General features: G+C 38.4%; 1 non-coding gene across 1 annotated transcript; it reads left to right on the top strand.

Moving 5' to 3' along the window:
- Nucleotides 1–784: 784 nt before the first annotated feature.
- LOC130977317 (small nucleolar RNA R71) lies at nucleotides 785–888 on the top strand. The gene has a single exon (XR_009085015.1). It is a non-coding gene; the product is annotated as a small nucleolar RNA R71 (small nucleolar RNA).
- Nucleotides 889–6,000: the final 5,112 nt, after the last annotated feature.

Here is a 6,000-nt window from a genome sequence, read left to right as displayed (position 1 = left end):
CCCTCTAGGTTCGGCCATATTGATTATATCAATGGCCTTGCACTCTCTTTTTGGATTTTCTTCAGTATTGCTTGGGAGAGTACTAGGAGGAGTTTCAGTGATTTTCTTACTCAGTTGGCCCATTTGTGCCTCTAGATTTCTAATGGAGGACCTTGTTTCACTCATGAAACTTAAAGTGGCCTTAGACAGATCAGAGACTAAGTTTGCTAAGTTAGAGGTACTCTGTTCATAATTCTCTGTCTATTGCTGAGAAGATAATGGATAAGGCTTGATATTGCTGAGCCTATTTCTTCCACCATTATTAATGCATTGTTAAGGCTTTTGTTGATCCTTCCATGAGAAATTTGGATGATTTCTCCATAATGAATTATAGGTGTTTCCATAAGGTTCACCCATATAATTTACCTCTGCTATTGTAGGGTTCTCAGGATCACAAGCTTCTTCTTCAGAAGATGCCTCTTTAGTACTGTTGGATGCGTTTTGCCATCCATTCAGACCTTGAGAAATCATGTTGACTTGCTGAGTCAACATTTTTTTCTGAGCCAATATGGCATTCAGAGCATCAATTTCAAGAACTCCCTTCCTTTGAGGCGTCCCATTATTCACGGAATTCCTCTCAGAAGTGTACATGAACTGGTTATTTGCAACCATGTTAATAAGTTCTTGAGCCTCTGCAGGCGTTTTCTTTAGGTGAATGGATCCACCTGCAGAATGGTCCAGTAACATCTTAGAGAACTCAGATAGACCCTAATAGAATATATCTATCATGGTCCATTCTGAAAACATGTCAGAAGGACATCTTTTGGTCATCTGCTTGTATCTTTCCCAAGCTTCATAGAGGGATTCACCATCTTTTTGTTTGAAGGTCTGAACATCCACTCTAAGCTTGCTCAGCTTTTGAGGAGGAAAGAACTTAGCCAAGAAGGCTGTGACCAGCTTATCCCAGGAGTCCAGGCTATCTTTAGGTTGAGAGTCCAACCATGCTCTAGCTTTGTCTCTTACAACAAAAGGGAAAAACATGAGCCTGTAGACTTCAGGATCTACTCCATTAGTCTTAACAGTCTCACAGATCTACAAGAACTCAGTTAAGAACTGGTAGGGATCTTCTGATGGAAGTCCATAAAACTTGCAGTTCTGTTGCATTAAAGCAACTAATTGAGGTTTCAGCTCAAAATTGTTTGCTCCAATGGCAGGAATTGAGATGCTTCTTCCATCAAACTTGAAAGTAGGTGCAGTATAATCACCAAGCATCCTTCTTGCATTATTGTTGTTGGGTTTGGCTGCCGTCTCCTTTTCTTGTTCGAAAATTTCAGCAAGGTTGTCTCTGGATTGTTGTAATTTAGCTTCTTAGTTTCCTCTTCAGAGTTCTTTCAGGTTCTGGATCAGCTTCAACAAGAATGCCTTTTTCCTTGTTCCTGCTCATATGAGAAAGAAGAGAACAGAAAAGGAAGAGGAATTCTCTATGTCACAGTAAAGAGGTTCCTTATTGTTAGTAGAAGAAGAAGGGGAATAAAGAAAAGACAATCCAAACAGAAGGGTGAGGATAAGGGCAGTGATTTGAGATGAAGAGAGGTGAAGAGAAGTGTTAGTAAATAAATAAATAAATAGAAGAAGAGGAGAGGGAATTTCGAAATTTATGAGAAAACAAGGAAAAGATATTTTTTTATTTTTGAATTTTTAATGATGAGAGAGAAAAACACAAATATGACCCAAAACATGAAAATTTTGGATCAAAACCAATGATGCATGCAAGAACACTATGAATGTCAAGATGAACACCAAGAACACTTTGAAGATCATGATGAACATCAAGAACATATTTTAAAAAAAAAATTTATGCAAAGAAAACATGCAAGATACCAAACTTAGAAATTGATAAGCGGATAATTTATACGCTTTTTGGCATTGTTTGTAGGTAGTTTTTAGTAAGTTCAAGCTACTTTTAGGAATGTTTTCATTAGTTTTTATGTTAAATTCACATTTCTGGACTTTACTAAGAGTTTGTATGTTTTTCTGTGATTTCACGTAATTTCTGGCTGAAATTGAGGGACTTGAGCAAAACTCTGAAAAAGGCTGACAAAAGGACTACTGATGCTGTTGGAATCTGACCTCCCTACACTCGAAATAGATTTTCTGGAGCTATAGAACTCCAAATGGCGTGCTCTCAACGGCGTTGGAAAGTAGACATCCAGAGCTTTCCAGCAATATATAATAGTCCATATTTTATTCGGAAATTGATGACGTAACTTGGCGTTCAACGCCAAGTACATGCTGTTGTCTGGAGTTAAACGCCAGAAACACGTCATGATCCGGAGTTGAACGCCCAAAACACGTTATAACTTGGAGTTCAACTCCAAGAGAAACCTCAACTCGTGGATAGATCAAGCTCAGCCCAAGCATACACCAAGTGGGCCCCAGAAGTGGATTTATGCATCAATTACTTACTCATGTAAACCCTAGTAGCTAGTCTAGTATAAATAGGATAATTTACTATTGTATTAGACATCTTTTGACAGTTTAATCTTTTGACTGTTTAGTCTTTGATCATTCAGTCTTTTGATCATTCAGGGGGCTGGCCATTCGGCCATGCCTGAACCTTTCACTTATGTATTTTCAACGGTGGAGTTTCTGCACACCATAGATTAAGGGTGTGGAGCTCTGCTGTACCTCAAGTTTCAATACAATTACTATTACTTTCTACTCAATTCTCTTTTATTCTTATTCCAATATATACGTTGCACAACACTTTGATGAATGTGATGATCAGCGACACTCATCATCATTCTCACCTATGAACGCGCGTGACTGACAACCACTTCCGTTCTACCTTAGGCCGGGCGCATATCTCTTAGATTCCCCAACAGAATCTTTGTGGTATAAGCTAGATAGATGGCGGCATTCATGGGGATCCGGAAAGTCTAACCTTGTCTGTGGTATTCCGAGTAGGATCCCGGGAATCCGGAAGGTCTAACCTTGTTTGTGGTATTCCAAGTAGGATTCCGGTATTGAATGACTGTGACGAGCTTCAAACTCCTGAAGGCTGGGCGTGATGACAAATGCAAAAGAATCAAGGGATTCTATTCCAACCTGATTGAGAACCGACAGATGATTAGCCGTGCTGTGACAGAGCATTTGGACCATTTTCACTGAGAGGATGGGATGTAGCCATCAACAAGGGTGATGCCTCTAGACGATTAGCCGTGCAGTGACAGCGCATAGGACCATTTTCCCGAGAGGATTAAAAGTAGCCATTGATGATGGTGATGCCCTACATACAGCTTGCCATGGAAAGGAGTAAGAAGGATTGGATGAAAGCAATAAGAAAGTAGAGATTCGAAAGGATTCTAGCATCTCCACACGCCTATCTGAAATTCCCACTATTGATTCACATAAGTATTTCTATCCCTTTTTATTTTCTATTTATTATTAATTTTCGAAACCCATAACCATTTAATCTGCCTAACTGAGATTTACAAGGTGACCATAGCTTGCTTCATACCAACAATCTCTGTGGGATCGACCCTTACTCACGTAAGGTATTACTTAGATGACCCAGTACACTTGCTGGTTAAGTTGAATGAAGTTGTGATCATAAATTCCAATAGAGCCAATTTTTAAATCTCATGCAAATTCAAAGAGGATCACAATTTCGTCCACCAGAAATCTTTAATGCTTAGACAATATGAATGCAAAGTTGCAGATGAAAAACAACAAAAGACACAAAACAAGAAAACATCAAGATCAAACAAGAAGACTTACCAAGAACAACTTGAACATCATGAAGAACACTATGAATGCATGAATTTTCAAAAATTGCAAGAATAAAATGAATATGCAATTGACACCAAACTTAAAACATGACACAAGACTCAAATAAGAAACACAAAAATATTTTTGATTTTTATAATTTTATTATTTTTTTGGATTTTACTTTATATTTTTTGAAAAACATATAGGACAAAGAAAGTAATGAATTCAAAGTCCTCAATCAAAATCCCAAGAATCATACCAGGTTAGTCTAAAGCTTAATGGTCAGCCAAGCTTCAGCATACCATTTTGAAACTCTAGAATTCATTCTTAAAAACTCTGAAGGATTTTTCGAAAATAGAGGGAGAAAATCTTTGAAAAATATTTTTGAAAACTTTTTGAAAAGAAAACAAAATAAAAAAAAAAAGAAAATTACCTAATCTGAGCAACAAGATGAACCGTCAGTTATCCAAACTCGAACAATCCCCGGCAACGGCACCACCAAAAACTTGCTGCATGAAATTGTGATCATCAACAATGGCTCCAAAGACTTGGTAGCGCTCTCAAACGTGAATCACACTTAGTCACAACTCCGCACAACTAACCAGCAAGTGCACTGGGTCGTCCAAGTAATACCTTACGTGAGTAAGGGTCGATCCCACGGAGATTGTTGGTATGAAGCAAGCTATGGTCAGCTCTTAAATCTCAGTTAGGCGGATAATAAATGTTGTGGAGTTTTCAAATAGTAAATAAATAAAACAAAAAATAAAGATAGAGTTACTCATGTAATTCAATAGTGGGAATTTCAGATAAGTGCATGGAGGTGTTGTGTTCCTTCTGAATCTCTGCTTTCCTACTGTCTTCCTTCAATCCTTCTTATTCCTTTCCATGGCAAGCTGTATGTAGGGCATCACTGTTGTCAATGGCTACATCCCATCCTCTCAGTGAAAAAGGTCCAAATGCTCTGTCACGGCACAGCTAATCATCTGTCGGTTCTCGATCATGTTGGAATAGAATCTCTTGATTCTTTTGCGTTTGTCATCACGCCCAACAATCACGAGTTTGAAGCTCGTCACAGTTATTCAATCCCGGAATCCTACTCGGAATACCACAGACAAGGTTAGACTTTTCGGATTCCTATGAATGTCGCTATCAATTCTAGCTTATACCACAAAGATTCTGATTAAGGAATCCAAGAGATATGCGCCCGGTCTAAGGTAGAACGGAAGTGGTTGTCAGTCACGCGTTCATAAGTGAGAATGATGATGAGTGTCACGGATCATCACATTCATCATGTTGAAGTGAAACGAATATCTTAGAATAAGAACAAGCGGAATTGAATAGAAAATAGTAGTAATTGCATTGAAACTTGAGGTACAGCAGAGCTCCACACCCTTAATCTATGGTGTGCAGAAACTCCACTGTTGAAAATACATAAGTGATGAAGGTCCAGGCATGGCCGAATGGCCAGCCCCTAAAACGTGATCAATAGTCTCCTTAGATGAATAATAAAATAAAATTGAGACCAAAGATGTAACGTGGTTAAAAGATCAAAAATACCATCAAAGACTAGTCCCCTAATACAATAGTAAAAAGTCCTATTTATACTAGACTAGCTACTAGGGTTTACAGAAGTAAGTAATTGATGCAGAAATCCACTTCCGGGGCCCACTAGGTGTGTGCTTGGGCTGAGCTTGAATTTTACACGATCTGAGGCTTTTTTTGGAGTTGAACGCCAAGTTGTAACGTGTTTTTGGCGTTCAACTCTGGTTCGTGACGTGTTTCTGGCGTTTGACTTCAGAATGTAGCATAGAACTGGCGTTGAGCGCCAGTTTACGTCGTCTAATCACGAATAAAAATATAGACTATTATATATTGCTGGAAAGCTCTGGATGTCTACTTTCCAATGCCGTTCAGAGCGCGCCATTTGGAGTTTTGTAGCTCCAGAAAATTCATTTTGAGTGAAGGGAGGTCAGATTCCAACAACATCAGCAGTTCTTTGTCAGCCTCCTTATCAGAGTTTTGCTCAGGTCCCTCAATTTCAGCCAGAAATTACCTAAAATCACTGAAAAATACACAAACTCATAGTAAAGTCCAGAAATATGAATTTAGCATAAAAACTAATGAAAACATCCCTAAAAGTAACTAGTCCATTCAGTTGGTTGTATATTGTGCATTCATTTGGGTGTATTTTATACCTGTCTCTTATTTTGTCTGAATAACATGAAATCTGTTTAGAATACTGGCTGTGAA

Source organism: Arachis stenosperma, chromosome 4 (assembly GCF_014773155.1).
Source record: "Arachis stenosperma cultivar V10309 chromosome 4, arast.V10309.gnm1.PFL2, whole genome shotgun sequence".
Lineage (NCBI taxonomy): Eukaryota > Viridiplantae > Streptophyta > Magnoliopsida > Fabales > Fabaceae > Arachis > Arachis stenosperma.
The sequence above is the reverse complement of the archived record's forward strand: the minus strand, read 5'-3'. Positions and strand labels throughout refer to the sequence as shown.